Here is a 21,584-nt window from a genome sequence, read left to right on the forward strand (position 1 = left end):
CCTGCATTGACTGTCCTCTCCAGCCTCTACATCCCCCCCCACCAACATTTCATTGCTTTTGTGTTTTTCCCCTGTCCATCTTAGTTTTCATAGCTTTCTTGGTTCTTCTGTCCCATCTCTCTTCTCCTGAAGGCAAACCTTTAAGGTGTTGACATGAGTCCTATTTTCCGTGGCTGTGGGAAGAGCCTTGCCTGCAGTGGACAAAGCTTCTCCGACCTTCAGGTGTTCACCTGCGTGTCTTGGTAACAGGTCAGTCCAGCCTGGGGAGGTCTGGTCAGCACAGAGTCTGTGTGTGGAACAGGCAATCAGGTGATGTCTGTGCGCTGGTCCCTATCCTCACCTTGAACAGTGGGAACCCCTGGGAGCCCCTGGGGCTGTTTCTGCCTTTTCACTCCGAACCACTGTTAAGAACTTTCCTTCTTGCCAGCTGTGTACCTCTAGTGTGCCAGGACCCTCGCACTTTCTCTCCCAACTTCCCTGGGCCGCACAGTAGTGGAGGTCCACGACCTGTGGGAGGGTTTCTGGGGCGCCTAGAAGCAGAATTGCTGGGTGCGGTTTTGGGTGTACTTAATCGGATTAAGGGCTGCCGGACTGCCCCTTGATGGCTCTTGCCTCATTTTAAAATGGTCTCGTGGGGATTTTCCACTATTATCACAAACTCAAACTTCCATGGTAGTAAGTCATGTTCTAGGCAGCCAAACGTGAGGGAAAGGAAGTGCCCATTGAGTATAGCCTTGGGGAAACTTTGGGCAGAGGACAGAGGGGGCTACAGCGGATTTTGGCAGTGGCAGATGACCTAAGTACAAACTCTTCATCTCCATGACATGGTAAAGAATTCTCTGCCGCTTGCCACAGGCTGGCGACTGGACTTGCTGGAGGTGCCAAGCCAGGAAACAGCTGAAGGGCAGTCATGGCAGCCACCGTTTGAAGGCACTTTTCAGGTGTCGCCTCACCTCGTCCCACACTCCCAGCTCCCTTTACAGATGAGAAAACAGAGGTACCAGATCCCCTGGGACCTTACCTCTGTGGCATACTGGCTCTTGGGGGTAGTGAGAAAGGAAAATGCAAACCTCCCACGGAGTCCTGCCTTGCAGGAGGAAATAATTTATTAACACACAGTTGAGGAAACCAAGGCACGTAGGGACAAAGTCTCGCACCCTGAGCCAGGGCACACTCATTGTCCCCAGGCCCCCAGGCCTCCCAGGCCCTCCAGCTAAGGTTGCCTGCTTGCTTACTGAGGTGCAGGACGTCCATTCAAAGCAAGATGCAAGTAAGCCTTCATCAATTCTGAGAACCTGAGAGCTTTTACTGGGGAAGGGCCATGGCTTTCTGCTGGGCCCCAGGCACTGCGAGAGTCACCTCCATGGCCCAGAGCACTGGAGAGCTGTTGGTGCGTGAGGCCTGTGTGCTGCTGGGGTGTCAGCCACACTCTGCTGATCTGTTCCCTCCAAGGAAGCTTCCAGACTAGCACTGTGTGTGGGAACAAACTCGTGCAAATGCACACCACTATCCTTTATGCTTGGGCCTGGCTACACAGGGGCTTCTCCACTCGGGCCCCCACCATGACGAGAGTGTTTCCTCACATTTTCACCCATGGGGGTGGGGGTGATGCTGCTCCCATCTCCCCGAGCCTAACTGCCTGTCCTGCTGTTCCCACTTAGCATTCACCAGGACTCTGGAAGAGCCTGGCCGAGCCTCTTAGGAACGAAGATTCTGAAGAGTAGCAGTGGTTTTCCTGAGAAGACTGAAAAGAGTGAGCACGTCAGTGCAAGCAAAAGTTGCTTCTCCCTGGGATCAGATACCCAAGCCTCCAGTTAGTGGTTAATACCTAGCTCCTTGGAGAAGGGGTTCATGGAGAAACTCTGCGTTCTAGGCCATCAGCAAGGCCCGGGCACTGTACCTCCCAATGATACATGTGGCCTCTTCCCCCAACACCCCTTGTCTCCTGTTCATTGCATGGATGAGCTTTGCCAACATGCTAACTGTCTTCATCTTTCTCCTCCTCCTGCTGCCTCTTCTTCTTCCCCTTCCCCTCATTCTCCTTCTTCTTCTATCTCCAATTGAAGTAAGACCTGTCTCATCATCAACATCATAGGCCTTCTTTTCCTCAGAGGTTTATATGTGATAAAACAGAAATTAAACTTTAGAATATGTTCACACTATACAGGAAAGAATTGTGTCTGGGGCAGGAAATATAGCTGATGCTTAAGAGTTCACATGCCCGTGAATGTCCAGAGCTCATACAGCACAGGATGCTGATATGACATCCTGAGAGACTAAATAATTTCCTCACACGAAAGTTACCATGTGACCCACTCTGTCTTCTGTCACCTACCTGCTTCTACTCATGGTAACATGAACAGAGCCAACTGTGGAAACCATAGAAATGAATTCTTGGATTTTCAGTGTTAAACAGACTCTTGAAAATCAGAATCAATGGCCTTGAAGCCCAGGTCCTAATTTGTGAAAGTTGAAAATTTTGAGAGAAGGCAGGGGGTTGCATTTCAAAAGGCATCCCCTCCCAGAGCATGAAAACAGAATGCCTGTGTCATAACAGGACTGGAAAGAGAAGTATACAAAGGGCACATGCCCTTCTTCAGGGAGACTGAATAAATGTCATCTGAACAGGGGGGAGGGAGGAGCTGGGGAAGCAGGAGGGTGACTCCGTGTGTGGTGTCTCTGCTTGCCCTTCCTGTTCACCAGCTTAGTCCAAGGGAAGGAAAAATAATGGAATCTCTTAGAGAGAGAGAGAGAGAGAGAGAGAAGCAAATATGCTTCTAAGACAGGAGAACGCTAGAGCCAGGGTTCGCATAGGCTGTTCACACATGTCTACAGAACTGCCCCTGGACCAAAAGGTTGAATTCTGTCTCTGTTTAGGACCAAGACAGATCAAGATCAAGATGCAGAGACCCCTTTGAACCAATGCCCTCAGAGTACCTGTGTGAACTCCCAGAGTTTAGCATTCCTCCAGGAATGCACCCACTCACCATCCCCTGGCAAAAGCACCAGGCGATCACCCACCCCTACTTGTGTATCCAACTTGGTGAGAGTGTCAATCACGTGCGCTCCAGCTCCTCAGTCAAGGGGAGGGTTCTCAGCCAGTCAGACCCCTTCTTGGAGTATAAGGACAGGAGTGTGGGAGGACAGGAAGTTGAGCTATCTTGGTGACTCTCCCTTAGGTCCTGTCCCCCTGACTCCAAGAAATGCTGGTTCCCATCCTTGTTGAGTTCTGGTTCTTCAGCTGGCTCTTCAATTCCCTCACTCATTTCTTATCCTTCCTAGAAATTACTTTTTAAGAAAATGATAATTAAAAAAATAAATAAATGTATTATGTGTAGACACACAAGTGTATAAAAAGTGTTGATACCTGGGCTGAAATGATACCATAGAGATAGTTGCGGATGGTGGGGATGGAGTCAGGGAGAATTGAGAGGGGAACTTCATAGACCTCAAAATATTTATAATATTTTCTTTTTTAGAAAAATGTTTAGAAGTAAATGTGTTCCAGTATTAACATCTGATCCTTTGGGATGGCCAATTCTTGGATATCCGTTAATTATCCTCTGTGCTTTTCTGCTTGTTTTCTTATTGATGTTTCAACAACAAAATTACACCCCAGGAGAGAAAACCCATACCTGCTTCCTCAGGGTCTAAAGGCAGAGAGCTCCCTGCCAGGTGTCACTCCAAGGGGACCTCTAAGACCTCTTGTTCCATTACACACAGCAGTGACATTTTCTGCTAAAAATAGAAATAACCCCCTTCCTAGGCCCTACAGTTTCTTCCCTTCCACCATTCCTTTTTCCATTTCTTGTACGCAAAAGCAAAGTATCACTACCACCAAAGGCAAGAACATTTTTCTACTCTTTTCCCACGGTGGAGAGTCCAGCTAAAGAAAATTTCAGTTCCAATAGCAAGATGATGCCCATGAATAATAAGTGGAATGGCGCAAAGAGAACGTGATATAAACGTGCACCACTGAATAAAAGAGAAGGCACAATTTCAAATATGTAAAGGGTTTACAAAGTTCAACGTGGATTCCCTCCTCCTTCTTAAATTTAAATTCTAGTTAGTGAACATACAGTGCATTATTGGTTTCAGGAATAGAATTCAGTGATTCATCACTTACATACAACACCCACTGCTCATCATGACAAGTGTCCTCCTTAATCCCCATCACCCATCTATCCCAACCCCCTTCCACCTCCCTCCATAAATCCTCAGTTTGTTCTCTATCATTAAGAGTCTTTATGACTTGTCTCCCCACCTTTTTTCTTTCCCCCCTTCCCATATGTTCATCTGTTTTATTTCTTAAGTTCCACATATGAGTGAGAGCATATGGTATTTGTCTTTCTCTGACTGACTTATTTCACTTAGCATAATACTCTCTAGCTCCATCTATGTCATTGCAAATGGCAAGATTTCATTTTTTCTGATGGCTGAAGAATATCCCACTGCATGCACATACCACATCTACTTTATCCATTCATCATTGGATGGACATTTGGGCTCTCTCATAATTTGTTTATTGTTGATAATGCTGCTCTAAACATTGGGGAGCATATACCCCTTCAAATCTGTATTTTTGTATCCTTTGGGCAAATACCTCATAGTGCAATTGCTTGATCGTAGGGTTGTCCTATTTTTAACTTTTTGTGGAACCTCAAAACTGTTCTTCACGGGTTCCCCTCTCACGTAAAATAAACATGAGTCTCCAATGATGGGAGTCCATAAATTTTCAGATGTGCAAGGATTTCATTGCAGTCTAGGTTAGCAGGAAATGAATTATTTATATCTCATATTTCTACATTTGTAATTGGTGACTCATTTTATTGTGCTAGAGTCATCAAAGCAAGAACAAAAACCCACATGAAATTAGGTCCAACCCAATGCTGCCCTTTTGCAGGTAGACCACACTTTCTATTTCTAGGATTTTCAGAGGTAGTCTCACAAGTTTTTACTGAATCAGGCTGAAAGGTTATGACTTTAGTTGACAGAAACAATTTCAAGGAAGTGCTGTGGGTTGTACATGTGTCTGAATGGGAAAAACACACATCCCTCCCTAAAATGCCATCTTATCTGTCTAGTAGTTCTATTGTGAGAGAAACTGTCACAATAGATTAAGTAGACAGAATGGCCATAAGGCCAATCCCAGAAGGTAAATGTCTAAAACAGGGTTCCTGCACAGCTTCCTGTTATATCCGACCTCCTAATGCCCTCTCTCTCCAGGAACAGTGCCAAACTCAGAATCCCTGGTTTGAGAGAGGCTTGACTTGCTATCAGATAGATCCTACTTGATAAAACTCCTGCCTTGACAGAGATGGAGAAGTGCAAGGAAGGACAAGGGAGGCTGCTTTGCCAGTCAACCTCCGTGAACTAAATTGGAGTCCTGTGGAAAAGAAGGCACTTGTTTATGACTAAGGCTGAGATTGAAGAACTGGGTTGAGTAGTTGATGAGATGAGACTGCATAGGAAGAGGGCTGACCTTGTTCCAACCCTGCTTGGCTGAACTACACATATTTATGGCCAATAACCTAGACTTTGGCAAATATCTTAATGGTGATATAATTCTTGTAGGCACCACGCCTGAATACCACACCTGTAGGTGGTTCTATAAGGAACAGATGTCTCCATCCCGGGGAACAGCATGTTCTCATCTAAAGAATAGGAGCTCTGGGACTGAATCTTAGAGATAAGATTATGTATTTCCTCCCTCTGAAGGGTCATTTTTTAGAATTTGAAGTATGGAGATGTTCAGAGTACCTCCGATGATGGGAGAAGGGAGCAGCCTAGTAAAGAAGCCTGGAGGGTCTGGGTCTGTGTGTTCACTGTAAGCTCTTCTCCTTGCTGTATTTCCATTTCAGCATCTTCAATGTTCAGAAAACTCTCAGGAAGGTAGAGTCTGGTCTCTGCTGTGTGTGGAGAATGAAGGGGAAGGGCTGCTTGGTGGTACAGAGGAAAACATTCCTCACTCTGGTCATCGCTGGGGACTGCCGTGCCCAGTGGTCAGTATTCTGAGGGTCATTGGCAGCAGGGGCAGAGACAGCACAGAGGTACAGCTGATGAAGAACCTTCACACCACCCAGCTTTGAGGAGGCTCTCTAGCTATAGCAGGAATCCATCTAAGTTCTTGCTCCTCAGTGAGCCATGAGGACCCAACGCTAAACACTTCGGAAGACCTCTAACAAATCCAAGCAGCAGACTCGGGAGGTTCTGGACTTCCTGTTAGTTCAGTCAGTGGGTCTTGGAGTCGTTTTACATGAAATGTCATGTTTCCTAATATCCTAATATCTCCTTCTTTCTTTAGTGACAGAACCGCTGAAACTGAGTTGGCTAGACGACCTTCTTGTGGTTACCAGCTTGAGCCTAAGCATTCTTCATGTATAGATACATTCGACAGGATAAATTTCAGACCCAGTAAAGTATGGCAGCTTAACCCAGATAAAAGTCCATTTCTCTGTCATGTAAAAAGTAGCAAAATTAGTGGTGTGGACTGGAGCGTAATATATGCCAAAGGGAATAAGCCAAAATGAATGAACAAGAGATAGAAGAAGAAGCAAGATGTGTCTGGTGGTGAGTAACTCACATGATGAAAAGGTGGACTTTCTTCTCTAAGTCTCCAGCAGCCCATGAGAGTGTAAGTGAGAAATCTTGATTAGAGCATAGAAAATGTTGCAAATAGAATCAGCTCACAAATACATCAGTGGCATATCCAGACCCAGAATCCAAGTCCTGCCTGCATGGCCTCCAACAGGCACAGCAGTGAGAAAGGTTAATACGCTAACTGCAAACTTATTTATACTAAAAATAGGGAATACAGACTCATTGTCTGAAAAGCACAGTAACTTGTTCTCAAGCTCTATAATGAGGTTGGGGGAGGGGACATGCCAGTGGACTTCAGCAAGAAGGATGGGGTGTGTGTCTGAATCCAAGTGTGTTTGAGGTTTGTGAATTATTTAGTACAATAACGGCTGGGTATTTATTTATTACATTGAAGTGGAGCTTTTGTGTTTGAATCAAAAGCACCCATAAAAGCCTATTGTAGAAAATCAGGCTCTATTGTAACATAAATGTGCATTATATAAAGCAAAAAGGAAAGGAAAAAAAGGGAACTATAATTACAAATAAACTGTGGAACTTACAGATTATGGGAGAGTTGAGGGTAGGATCTCAGAAAAGGTCCAAGATGGCTCTTCTGTTCTTTTCCTGACCAGAGTCCCCATCACTACAACCAGCTCTTGCTTCAGTCAGACAAAGGGGAAATGAAATTGTTCTTCTTTCTCCATTCCTCAGAATTATGATGACTATGGAACTAAAGGGAGGAAGAAAAATAAAATAGGAGGAAAACAAAGAGAGGGTAGGTGGAATTCCCTCAAAACATTCGCATACCCTCAATAAAGAGAAGTGGCGTTAACACAGTCCCCAACCCCATCTCAAGCAAAACTCCAATTTATAGGGATTTCACAGATGGTTGCCCTGCGTGGGTCTGCCCTTACGTGCATTAAATTACTGGAGTTCTGGTGCTAGGCTGTATTTTCACTCTGGGTAGTTTTTTTTTTTTTTTTTAACAGCATACTTAAGATATAGTTCATGTGTGATGCTATTTAAAGTAGGAAATGCAGTGGTTTTTTTTTAATTCACAGATACATGCTGGTGCTAGGCTGTATTTTCACTCTGGGTAGTTTTTTGTTTTTTGTTTTTTGTTTTTTAACAGCATACTTAAGATATGGTTCATGTGTGATGCTATTTAAAGTAGGAAATGCAGTGGGTTTTTTTTAATTCACAGATACATGCGACCATCACCACCGTCCATTTTAGAACATTTCATCGCCTCAATAAGAGACCTGATATGCTTTCTCTATCACCTGCCAGACCCACTTTCCCATCCCTAGGCAACCACAAACGTGCCTTCTATCTCTATATAGATTTCCCTCCTCTGGACATTTTCTATGAATGCAATCATATAATATGTGGTATTTTGGAGCTGGCTTCTTTCAGTTAGAACGGTGTTTTCAAAATTTATCCATGTTGTAACATACATCAGTCCTTCATTCCTTTTTATAGGTGAACAATATTCCATTGCATTGTTATAACACATTTCATTTCTGTATTTGTCACTGATGGACACTTAGGTTGTTTCCTCCTTTTGGCTAGTATGAATAATATTACTGTAAATATTTGTGTGCAAGATTTTGTGTGGATAGATGTTTTTATTTCTGTTGAATATATTCCTAAGTGTGAGATTACTGTATTATATGATAACTATATTTAACCATTTGAGGAACTACCAAACTCTTTTCCAAAGTGGCTGCACCACTTTATATTCCTACCAGCAGTGTATGAGGGTTTCAATATCTCTACATCCTCATCAACACTTGTAATTATCTGATTGGTGTGAAATGGAATCTCATTGGTTTTTTGTGCATTTCTCTGATGACAAATAATATCAACATCTATTGGCCATAATGTCTTCTTTAATTTATTTTTATTTAAATTCAAGTTAGTTAACATATAGTGTAATATTGGTTTCAGGAATAGAATTTAGTGATTCATCACTTACATATAACACCCAATGCTCACCCCAATAAGTGTCCATTACCCATTTCACCCATTCCCCTCAACTGCCTCCCCTCCAGCAACCCTTAGTTTGTTTCTCTATAGCTTATGGTTTCCCTCCCTCTCTGTTTTCATCTTATTTTATTTTTCCTCCCCTTTCCCAGTATTCATCTGTTTTTCCTAAATTTCATAAGTATTTGTCTTTCTCTGACTATGCATGTCTTCTTTAAAGAAATATTCATTCAGATCTTTTCCTTATTTTTTAATTGGATTATTTGACTTTCTATTACTGGGTTGTAGGAGTTCTTTATATAATGTATATCTAAAGTTCTTTCTCTCTATCTCGTTTTTAAAGATCTTTTTTATTTATTTGAGAGAGAGAGAGACAGCAAGAGCAGGAACACAAGCAGGGGGAGTGGGAAAGGGAAAGCAGGCTTCCTGCTGGGCAGGGAGTCCAATGCAGGGCTCAATTCCAGGACCCTGGGATCATGAACTGAGCTGAAGGCAGATGCTTAACTATCTGAGCCACCCAGGCGCCCTTCGATCTAAGTTTCTTATCTGATATATGATTTTAAAATTTTCTGCCATTCTGTGGGTTGTCTTCTCATTTTCTTCATTATGTCGTTGGAAGCACAAAAATTTATAATTTATAAATTATGAATTTATAATTTTGATGAGTCCAGTCTCATTTTTCTTTGCTGTTAGTGCTTTTGGTGTTTATCACATATCTTTTGCCAAATCCAAGATCATACTTCTGTGGGGCTTTTCTTTCTAAAAGTTTTATAGTTTAAGCCTTACATTAAGTCTTTGATCCTTTTTGAGTTAATTTTTGGATATGGTGTGAGGCAAGAATCCAGACTCAAGCTTTTGTATGTGGCAATTCAATTGACCCAGCACTGTTTGCTGAAAAGACTATTCTTGCAAGCAGAGGCTGCTGGGAAGATGGTAGAGTAGGAGGGCCCAGGGCTCACCTCTTGTGGAGAGGCCACCTAGAGAACACCCACATGGACATAATAACCCAGAAAGCAACCCGAAGACTGGCAGAAGAGACATCTCCTCAGTTGGACATATACAAGAGACCACAGCAAAGTTGATCCACCTACTATGATATGCTCTTGGCAAGATCCCATCAAAGCAGTGCATAAGCCAGACTGTGTGCACGCAGCCCAGCCAAGCATCAGCACTACTCCAAAGCGAGTCCTGCTCCAGGGAGAGGGGAAGAGAACCACGCCAGTCTGGCCCCAGCAGTAGGCTAGGGGCAGGCACCTGGTCTGACTGCAGTTTCCACCCACTGATAAAAGTTTCTCAGGGGAAAACACAGGGAAAGTGCCCTGCAATTTGGTGCTTTTTCATCTTTGGCACCTGGTCTTATTCAACTCAGGCCCAGGGCACCACCAGACTGGCCCACTAACACCACAGCTACCAGACTCTGCTCACAACAGGTGGAGAGCCATCATGGGCTTGATTGAAGGTAAACACAGCTCTGTCACAACACTACGACATCCCTATAGCAACACACATAGGAGACACTCCTGAAGACCATTTTCTGATGAAAAGAAGACATTGCACTGTGGGGCACTACAGGACCTCTTCTTCATAAAGCCACTACTTTCAAGTGCAGGAGATATAACTCTTTCTTCACACATAGAAACAGACATAGCAATAGACAAAATAAGGAGACAGAGGAATATGTCCCAAATGAAAGAGTGGAACAAAATCATAGCAAGAGACCTAAGTAAAAGGGAAATAAGTAATATGTCTGATAATACATTTAAAGTAATGCTCATAAAGTAACACTAGGCTTAAGAAAGGAGTACAGGGCTTCCATGAGACCCTCCACAAAGAGATAGGAGACCTAAAAAAAGAACCAGTTAGAGATAATGAACTCACTAAATGAAAATAAAAATAGACCACCTAAAATAAATAGCAAACAAAAGGAAGTAGAAGAACATATCAGCAACTTGGAGGACAGAGCAATGGAAAGTAATCAAGCTGAGCAAATAAGAGGGAAAAATATGCAAAATGAGAATAGGTGCGGGGAATTCAGCAACACTGTCAAGCATAACAGTCACATGATAGGGATCCCAGAAGAAGAATGAGAAAAGGGGATAGAAGACTTATTTGAAGAAATAATAGCTGAAAACTTTCTGAATCTGGGGTAGGAAAGAGAAATCCAGATCCAGGAGGCACAGAGAGTCCCCCAAAAAACCAACCCAAAGAAGTCTGTACCAAGACACAAAGAAAACAAGATGGCCAAAAGTACTGCTAAGGAGAATTTTAAAAGAAGCAAGAGAAGGGAAAGCAGTTACATACAAGGGGAAGCTCATAAGGCTGTCAATAGATTTTTTAGCAGAAACTTTTCAGACCATAAGAGAGTGGCATGATATACTCAAAGTGCTAAAAGGAAAAAAAATCTACACCCAAGAATACTCTATCCAACAAGGCTTTCATTCAGAATAGAAGGAGAGCTAGAGTTTCCCAGAGAAACAGAAGTTGAAGGAATTCATTACCAAGAGCAAAACCAGCCACATTCCCATCACACACAATGCCATCAGCCTGTGGGTCCTAAATCCACAGTCTAGCCATCTTCCTGCACTGCCTGCCACCTGCTCAATGCCAAGTCAATATGCCTTTATTTCAGGTCAACAAGGACTCAAACTGACACCCTTCCCCTCAAATTGTAACCTTTATGCCCAAGTTTGTGCAGAGAAGTGGGAATAATTATAAGAGCAGAATGAAGCAACACAAACAATGACACTAATTCTGTGGTATATATAATGGATAAAAGGAGTGTGCTAGACTGAGAACATCTCCAACAAGCACATTAAAGAACAATACATACAGCATGATTCTGATTACTAAAAGAAACAAACCCAGGAAAAATAAAATAAAACAAAAGCAGAGATGGAGACAAACCATAAGAGACTCTTAATCATAGAAAATAAACTGAGGGTTGCTGGAAGGGAAGGGGCCTAGGGGGATGGGGTAACTGGGTGATAAGCATCCAAAAAGGCAGTGATGTAATGAACACTGGATGTTATATATGACTGATGAATCACGGAACTCTACCTCTGAAACTAATAATACATTATATGTTAATTAATTGAATTTAAATTATATTTAAAAAAAAAAAAGAACTGCCCACAAAAGAAAAGACTATTCCTACTCTATAGGATAGTTTTGGCACCCTTGTGAAAAATCAGTTCATCATAGATGTATGGGCTTATTTCTAGAATCTCAACTCTATTCCACTTATCAACTTATTTATGCTTTTGACAGTGCCACACTGTCTTGATTAACATTACTTTGTAGTAAGTTTTGAATTAATGACGTGTGAACCCTTCTGCATTGTTCTTCTCTTGCAGGATTATTTTGGCTATTCTAGGACCCTAGAAATTCCACATGAATTTTAGAATCAGCTTATCAATGTCTCCAAAGAAGCCAGCTGGAGTTCTGATAGGAATTTCAATGAATCTACAGATCAGTTTGAGGAGTATTGTCACCTTAACAATATTAAACTTTCTGATCCATGAACATAAAACTTTTTTCCAGTCATTTAGATTATCTTTAATTTCTTTCAATAATATTTTGTAGTTTTCAAAGGACAAGTTATATACTCCTTTCATTAGATTTATTCCTAAGTACTTTCATTAAGTGAATATATGTTTATAATTATTATATCTTCTTGAGGGATTGACCTTGTTATCATTATAGAATGTTCATTTTTATAACTTTTTTTTGTTTTTTTTTTTTTAAGATTTTATTTGTTTATTTGACAGACAGAGATCACAAGTAGGCAGAGAGGCAGGCAGAGACAGAGAGAGGGGGAAACAGGTTCCCTGCTGAGCAGAAAACCCTATGTGGGGCTTGATTCCAGGACCCTGGGATCATGACCCAAGCCAAAGGCAAAGGGTTTAACCCACTGAGCCACCCAGGCACCCCACTTTTTTGTTTTAAAGTCTATTTATCTGACATCAGGTTAGCCATTCCAGTTTTCATGTGATTATTGTATGGTTGTATCTTTGAATATAAAATGTATCTCCTATAAACAGCATATAGTTGAAACATTTTTAAAAATCTAGTCTGACAATCTTGGTCTTTTGACTGGATTGTTTAATCCATTCACATTTGATGCTATTATTAGTATAGTTCAATTTATGTCTGCCATTTTGGTTTTTGTTTTCTATATGCCTCTTGTCTTTTTGCCTTCTATTCCTACTTTACAGATATTTTACAATAATTAAATATGAGTATAATATTTTCTAATGTAGGATTTTAACTTCTTTGCTGATTTTTTTTACCATATATGTTTCAGCATTTTTAGTAGTTACTCTAAGGTTTACCTCATACATCTTAGAATTGGCTTCTGGTTTATGCTAACTTAATTTCATTGTTGTATAGACACATTATTCCTATATAACTATATTCCCTTTCCTCTCTTTTTGTCATATTATTTTTGCACATATTAGATCTATTAAGGTTACAAACCCATTATTGTATTACAATACATCATTATAATTAGTACTTTGCAGTCTGTAGTAATTTCCTTAGCCTAATAGAGTTTTGCTCCCATTTATATGCTTTGTGCTATTACTGACAAATATATTATACATATTCTACATACTTATGTGTTCACAAGCCCCAAATACATTATATACACATTATTTTATATCAGTGTCTTAAAATCAAATAAGAGATAGGGGAGAAAGATGTGTATTTAAACTATGTTTTTAAATTACATAATTTCCTGCATTTTTTGTTTCTTCATGTGAATTTGAATTACCATTTGGGGTCATGTGCTTTCAGTATGAAGAAATTCCTTTAATATTTCCTATATAGCAAATTAGCTAGCAACCAGTTCTCTCAGTTTTTTGTTTATCTGGGGTACTCTTTATTTCACTTTCATTTTTTAAAAGATAGTTTTGTCTGATACAGAATTCTTAGTTTTCTCTTTGAGCATTTTGAATATGTTGTCCCACTGTTTTCAGGCCTCATTGTTTCTGATGAGAAGTTAGCTGTTAATATTATTGAGGGTTCCTTGTTAGGCATTTTCCACTTGCTGCTTTCAAGAATTTCTCCTTGTTTTTGACTTTTCATATTTTTACTATAAGGTGTCTCTTTGTGGATTGCTTTGAATTTGTCCTATTTGGAGTTTGTTGAGCTTCTTAGATGTGTAGATTAATTGTTTTTCAATAAATTTGGAGACATTATGAGCAACTATGTGTCCACAAATTTTGTAGCCTAAGTGAAATAGACCAACTCCTTGAAAGACACAATCTGCCAAAACTCATATGAAAAGAAACAAACAATCTGAATGGGCCTATAGCTAGTAAAGGAACTGAATCGATAACTTAATAACCTTCTAAAACAGAAAGCATTAGGCCCACAAGGGTTCATTAGTGAACTCTATAAATATTTAAGGACTAAATTATGTCAATTCTCTACTAGCTCCTTCAGTAGATAGAAGGAAAGGGAATCCTTCCTAACTCATTTTATGAGGTCAGCAATACTCTAGGATGAAACCTAGACAAAGATTACAAAAAAAAAAAAAAAAAAAAAAGAAAGAAAGAAAGAAAGAAAAAAGAAAGAAAACTACAGACTAACGTCTCTCAATAAATTTGGAAAGTTTTCAGCCATTCTTTCTTCAAGTATTTTTTCAGCTTCTTTCTCTCCTTTCCCTCTGGTCTTCCATTACTTGTATATTAGTGTATTTTCTCCTCCCTAAGGACTTATTCTGACTTTTCTCCTGCAGACTAGCAGAGTTACAGTTCAGCCTTCAGTATCTTAAATATTTTCATAGTTGCCTTTCACCATAAGGGCACACTTAGATTGACTTTCCCCAAACTGTTGCAAAAGAATTTAATTCTTTTGGGGAAATATTAGAAACTATCTTTTTTATGGCCTTCTTCTTTTCTTCTCTCTAATATCATCCTCTGGCAAAATATTTGAGCCAGCCTCTGAAGCTGGAGGTAGGAAAATAGCAAGCTTCCTTCTGAGTGACCCTTCCATTCTAAATGATGAGCACTTACTTGGCAGAGAGGTAGGAGCAGTGAGAAATTCTCTTTGTTTACATCATCTATCACCTCATGATCTGGAGCAAGAGTAACCAGGGCCACATCCTTCTCAGCATGCTCAAGGTAGACCCTCCATTTCACAAATGGTAACTGGATAGAAGCAGGAGCCCCATCTCTCAACCACATTTATCTGGAACTTAGTCTCAGAAATAGGTAGCTGTGGAGAGGATGAGAAATATTGCCATACTGTTTTTCTGGGGAAGAAAGTCCTCTGCATGCTTGGGGGAGAAGGAACACTGTGTTCTTGGCTGCAGAAGTTTGGAGTGGAATCTCCACCTGCTGAACTGTCGCTGGGGAGGAAGGAAGCAGTCTTGGTTCAAACATCACAGACACTCACCTATCTTACCAAATTTTTATAAATTTTCTTGAAAAGAAGTTTCTTTAGTTGCTGCTTTTTCTTAGGACCATTCCCAGAAGCTTTAAATAGTTGGGGTTTTATAGTTTTTCCCCAGTCATATTTTGAGTATGTAACTATTATTAATATCATTGTGTGTAAATATCAAAAGAACTTCTGGCATATTCTCTTTAAGGTGACATCATGGACTAGGAATGAGGTGTTGAAGTCCTAAACCCCAGTACCTACAAATATGACCTTATTTGGAAATAGGGTGTTTGTAGATGCAATCAAGTTCAGATGACAGCATGCTGGATTCCAGTAGGCCTAATCCGATGACTGATATCCTTAGAAGAGAAGAGAAATGTAGACACAGACATACAGGAAGAATGCCATGTGATCGCAGAAGCAGAGACTGGAGTGATGTGATGACAAGCCAAGGAATACTAAGGATTGCTGGCAACCACCAGAAGTTGGAAGAGACAGGGAAGCATCCTTCTCTTAGGGCCTTCAGAAAGACCATGGCCCTGCTCTTGATTTCAGAATTCTAGCCTCCAGAACAAGAGCTATGCAGGACATTTGGTAACATTGTCTGGTAGAGAGCTGCTTTGAAAGGAGTTTCAAAAAAACCATGTGGAAGGGTTACCTCGACTCTGTTTCCCATTTAACATCATCCCTATTACTTTTTTGTATCATGAAAGTCTCCATGGAGAGACTACAGTTCTGTAAATTACTCTTTCAGTTACTTATTAAATTTGAGAAATTCTTGGTTTCTAGAAACTTGTTTTATGGAGTACACTTTAACTGCCACACCCAAAAATTCATAATAACTCCATCTCACTGTTTAACAAGGCAATAATTAGTCTGGAAGTTGGCATATCCTTCAAGGCCTATGTTCAGATTCTTTTTTTTTTTTGGTTACAGAGTTACTATGTGCAAAACAGCACAGCAGTGCTAAGGAGTGAAAGTAAGCGGCCATCCAGAAATCTGATTAATCAATGCCTTCCCCCATATTTGGCATAGTTTTATTCTTGGAAGCAGCATGTAAAACACAGTTTGCAACATTTATATTTTCCTAACACCCAACAAATTTCTCTTTTATGATGTAAAATCTGTTTCTATGGACCTTTTCTCAATTGATTTCTTACATCTTTCTGTATCTCTACAATATGGCTAATCCCAAAAGAGTGAAATTTAATAGTGCCCACATTGATACACATAATAGTGAATGAAGCTTTCAAATCCAAGCTAGTAATGGACTATTTTAAATAACTGATGGTAACTTTTGTGTCTCTGGATAAAGATCTCTCTAGATCCTTGAAAGCAATCACTATGTGATGCTGTGCACTCAAAGATTTGAGAACCTTTGGATCATCTCACACTGCTAAGGATGTTGGACTATGAAAAAAAAAATGTATGAGAAAAAAGGGAGAAAAGGGAATGATGCCCCTAAGAGTTACTGTTTAGGAGATCATTAGCCGTTCTCCCCCATGTCTACCGTATTTGTTAAGGGAATGGGCAATATCCAAGTGAGAAACACTGAAGTCTAAAGAACAAGGCAACCCAACAGTGAAATTATTGCTTTAGAAATGTTCTAGAAATCTTTTTATTTAAGATTTTATTTATTTATTTGACAAAGAGACACACAGCGAGAGAAGGAACACAAACAGGGGGACTGGGAGAGGGAGAAGCAGGCTTCCCACTGAGGGGGCCCGATGCGGAGCTCAATCCCAGGACCCTGGGATCAGGGTCCTGATGTATATTTGAGTGTGTGTTGTCTGTATGTGTTTGTTACTACCATTTGAGCATGGGCAGGAAGGAAGAGAGCCTTCTCATCTGACTTCCTTCTAGAGCTCACTACCCTGGCTTTCTCTATCCCTTCCTTTTCTACTTCCTCAGCTTTGGCTTACCATTCTTTGGTTAGCCCCTCAGTTGCCACCTAACCACATAATTGCAGTCATGTAGCTTAAAATTCAAGGAAGAAAACATATTTGAATATGTCTTCATAGGGTTTGCATTATTTTAGTACACAAATTAACCTTTGGGTTTCATTGGACATTTGTCTAAAAACAGGACTCCCAGCCATTTCTTCCAGGACAACACTCTTTCTCAACATCTGTTAGAATCTTGGGAAGTGTAAAACCACAATTACTTAAAATTCTTCTCTAATTTCCAGAAAACTTAGAAGGGCCCAGATTGAGTAAGATCTTCAAACTCAAGCTTAATATTTTGTAGATAATTTAGAAGTTTGGGTATTTGTTAATCTGGCAGTGGTGGACAAGACAGGTTGAACTGGGGAAAAGAAACTAAAAGTTGAAAGAACCCTGAGGAGCCTGTGGGCAGAGTCAGAAACAGGACAAACATAGACAATGCCCTACTGACCTTTCAATGGGAATGGAGAGTGGGGAGATTCTGTTGGCTGATGAACTTGGGTAACCACAAAGAGGGAGGAGTGAACAATGATTTGAAGATGGGATCTTGGCTGGCAAAACAGTGAGTTGGAAAATATTCCTAGAGGCAACATGGGTTGACATTTGAAAGCCACCCCCAGAAACTACCTAGCCTTCTGACATGATTAATGTCAGAACTCCCTTCTGACATGATTAATGTCATAGGAGGTAAGAGTCCATTTCAAAGCCCTAGGGAGATTTATCAAATGCAATGAGTTGACCTTAAAGTAAGCCCTTCAAGAATGTAAAAAGATGGCTACAGCTGATGCTCTCCCTAGGCTTGAACTAACCACCCTATTTGGGGAGCCTTGTTTAATTACTATTGCCATTCACAAGACTCTTGCAGAATAGAAAACTCAGTATCCTGACTATTCAGAGCATAATCCATCTCTTCTTTCAGACTATGACCTGGGCAAGTAGACAGGATCCTTAACTCTCACAACCAAATGGATTATCACAGTATTTTCATAAATAGAGTCTGATGATGAGAGTTGTGTCATTTCCCAGATTGCCTTCCTGATTTCTTTGCTTCACTTAGCAATTTGTCCTTCTTGCTATTCCTACCTAGGTTCTACTTTGAAGTTACTAATTTATGGGGAATGACTTATTCCTGACCCTGCTTCTACTCCTAGTCTTTCCACCACCTTCTGACCTCAATTCTCTTCTTTTTCTAGATGCAAGGTCATCAAGGGCTGATTAAAGCCTCAGTGAAAATGACATGGTAGTGGCAGTGGGAGCCAGGAACAGTGGACTGGCTAAAGGAATTGACCTGAAATTTACATTTGGCTCAAGCTGTCCTTGGGATCTCTAACTTGTACTGGCTCTCCATCTCTACCCTCCCCCTCCCCCATTGGATCTGCTTAAATTTCTTGTCTTAGTCATGCCACATGTCATCTGTCCTGAACAGGTTAAGACATTTGGACAAATATTCCCTTGTCTTCTCCTCCATGCCCCTGCTCAGTTGGACAAAATGTGACCTTCACCTGCCAATGCGGGTCTATCAGACATCAAGATCGATCTTACTTGAGTGGGTTTTCAAGTAAGAAATTCAGAACCCTCCAGTTAAAACAGTAAAATCTAAATAAAATACAAACCTGAAAGACAGCCATGCTCTCTACCTGGGCCAACAGAAGGGTCACCGTGGGAGGTACCTACTCAAATTAACCACTCTCAGCCAAAGCAGACTAGACAATGTTTGAACAACAGGATTGCAGAAGCACAAGTGTCTGCTGTACATGTAGATTTAGTCCTAAGGATCAACTCTTTCACTGACAGTTAAATAGAATTCTAACTTCTTAGCATCACTTATTTCCTTGCCTTTTTTAAAATGCAAATTTGGGGGAAAGTTACTACTTTATGCAAATCTTTCTCATCTTAGTGTGAAATAACTTGTTAAATAACTTTCCAATCTGATTGCCCGCTAGGACAGGCCCCAAGATAACAGAGCACAAGGAAACAGACTGCAAACAGGGACACAATATTGATGTACCCATGAGAGCACTTGGTGGCAAACAACAGAAACTGATTCTAACTTGATCAAAAAAGAATTTTATTGGAAGGATTTAAAGACAAAAATAACTGGAAAGCAATGTATGAAATGAATGTGCAATCTGAAAGATCCAGTTCTATGTATAGACAAAAACAAAGAAGGGGTACTAGACAAAAATATAGAAAAGTCTCCCCAAGCTTGCTGCAGCCCAGCGAATAGCACCACCGGGTCACTGGGCCCCTGTTGCCACACGTCTGGTCTCTTTTCTCTACTGTCACCTCCACGAGTTCTTTATGTCACTTCTTCAAGAGTCTAGGGCCTGACCGGAGAGTATGGCTGAACCAGTCACATTGCTTACCCCATTCCCAAAGATAAATTGCTAGAATATATTCATCTGCACCCAGTAGGAGACATGGCTCAACCTCCCATAGATCTTGGTATTTCCTCCAGAGAGGCAGGCTGCTCAGTGTTGTACTGCAAAGCATGGCCAATGTCCCCTATAGTAGATAAAACTGGACAAGATGCTAGAATGGCTGGACCTCGGCTGCATTAAGTCTGTTTACATTTAATTTGCATGCCCAGGGAGAGTTCATTATGTCCAGTTTTATGAATGAAGCAAGATTCAAAGAGATTAAGTAACTTGCTGAAGTTAGAGGGAAATGATTCCAATGTGTTCTTGACTCCAACAGGACGAAAGAATGAGGAACAATGGAGTAGAGGCGATCTGGGCATCAGGATCCTCTATAGAGAGCAAGGAGGGTTCTACCGAAGACCTGGACTTGGAGAAGGTATATTAGTTTGCTTGGGCTGCCAAGACAAAGTACCACAGACTGGATGGTTTAAACAAGAGAAATTTATTTTCTCACAGTTCTGGAGGCTGGAAGTTCAAGATCAAAGAGTCAATAGAGTTAGTTTCTTCTCGGCCTCTCTCTGGTTTATAGATGGTCATCTTCTCCCTGTGTCTCCACAGGGTCTTTCCTCTGGGTGTGTCCATGTCCTAACCTCCTCTTCTTGTGAGGACACCAGCCAGATTAGATTAGAACCCACCCTGATGACCACAATTAATATAATTACCTCTTTAAAGGTATAGATAGGCTCCAAATACCATCATATCCTGAGGTACTGTGGGGTTAGAACGTCAATATAAGAACTGGGAATTGGGGAGGGGAGAAGAGCACAATTCAGCTCATAGCAGGAGGGTAATCAGTAAGGGAACCCCTCCTGGCAGAATAATGACAGAAAAGAGGAAGATAGTGGGACAGAAGAGATAACACCGAGCCCTCATTTCACAGATCTGATGAATAACTGTCCCACCTGACTGCACCACCATCCAAACTGTTGGGTTAGTCTTTATTTAGAGCCTAGTTAAACCCAAAGCAGTGTGTTCTCTCTTCCAAGTTAAATTATTCTTTTTCCCTTTCCTTTTCTTTCTTTTTTTTTTTTGCCTGTTTTGTGCATCCGAGTTCTGTCCAGTTTCAGCCACTAAAGTGCCAAACTTACACTGGGAGGTCTATGCAGTAAGAGTGTGTTATGGATTGAATCATGTCTCCCCCAAAGTCATATGTAGAAGAAATGCCAATGAGATGGCATTTGGAGGTGGGGACTTTGGAAAAACATTAGGTTTAGATCAGGCCATGCAGTTGGAACCCTCATGATGGGATTGGCCCCTTTCTTAGATACCAGAGAGCTTGTTCTTGCTCCTTCTTGACCATGTGAGCATACAGTGAGACAGCGGCCACCTGCTAGCCAGAAAGAGAGTCCTCACTAGGAAGCACCCACACTGGAACCCTGAATTTTAACTCCTGCCTCCAGAACTGTGAAAAAATTAATTTCTGTCATTTCAGCTCCCCTGTCTATAGCCGCCTATAGTCTTCACTATGGCCGCCTGAGCGGACTAAGACAGGGTGGGACGACCTATTACGTCAGCCCACCCCCCCACACACACTGTCTCTGCCTCCACAGCTCTTCCCTCCCTGACCTCTCTGCCTTCCTGTCTTGCTGCTGCTGCTTTTCCAGATCTCCCCGCTACCGTTCCATTTGTTTACTATGGCTGCTGTCACAAATTACCACAAATCTGGTAGCTTTAAACAACAGAAATTTATTCCCTTGAAGTTCTGGAGGCCGGAAGTCTGAAATCAAGGTGTTGGCAGGGCCAGATGCTCTCCAGAGCTTCTAGCAGAGGCTCCTTCCTGCCTCTTCCAGTTTCTGTGGCTCTGTGGCTGGAGCAGCATCCCTCCCATCACGGCCTCCTTCTTCACGGGGCCTTCTTCCCTGTGTGTCTCTCTGTCTCAAATCTCCCCCCCCCCTTCTTCTTGCAAAGACTCATGGGATTTTGGTTCACCCTAAATGCAGGATGATTTCATTTTGAGTTCTTTAACATAAGCACACTTGCAAAGACTCTTTTTCCAAATAAAGTCACATTCACGAGTTCCGTAAGTTAGAACTTGGGCATATCTCACTGTGTGTGTGTGGGAGGGTTACTTTCCTACTCACTACACCCACACACCTCTTCCCTCCCAGAGCTCATCTTTCCACCTTCACCTTCTCATCTTCCCTTCCTCCCTGCTGTCCTCCTTCCTCTCTCAGGCCTGCACTATAGAACCTTGGGCTGGAGTGGAGCCAGATTATCACTGGATCAGACATTGTATCTTGTCCCCCCATCAGGACCCTCAGTACCTAGAGAG

The sequence above is a fragment of the Mustela nivalis genome (genome assembly GCF_964662115.1).
Source record: "Mustela nivalis genome assembly, chromosome: 13".
NCBI classification, from domain to species: Eukaryota; Metazoa; Chordata; class Mammalia; order Carnivora; family Mustelidae; genus Mustela; species Mustela nivalis.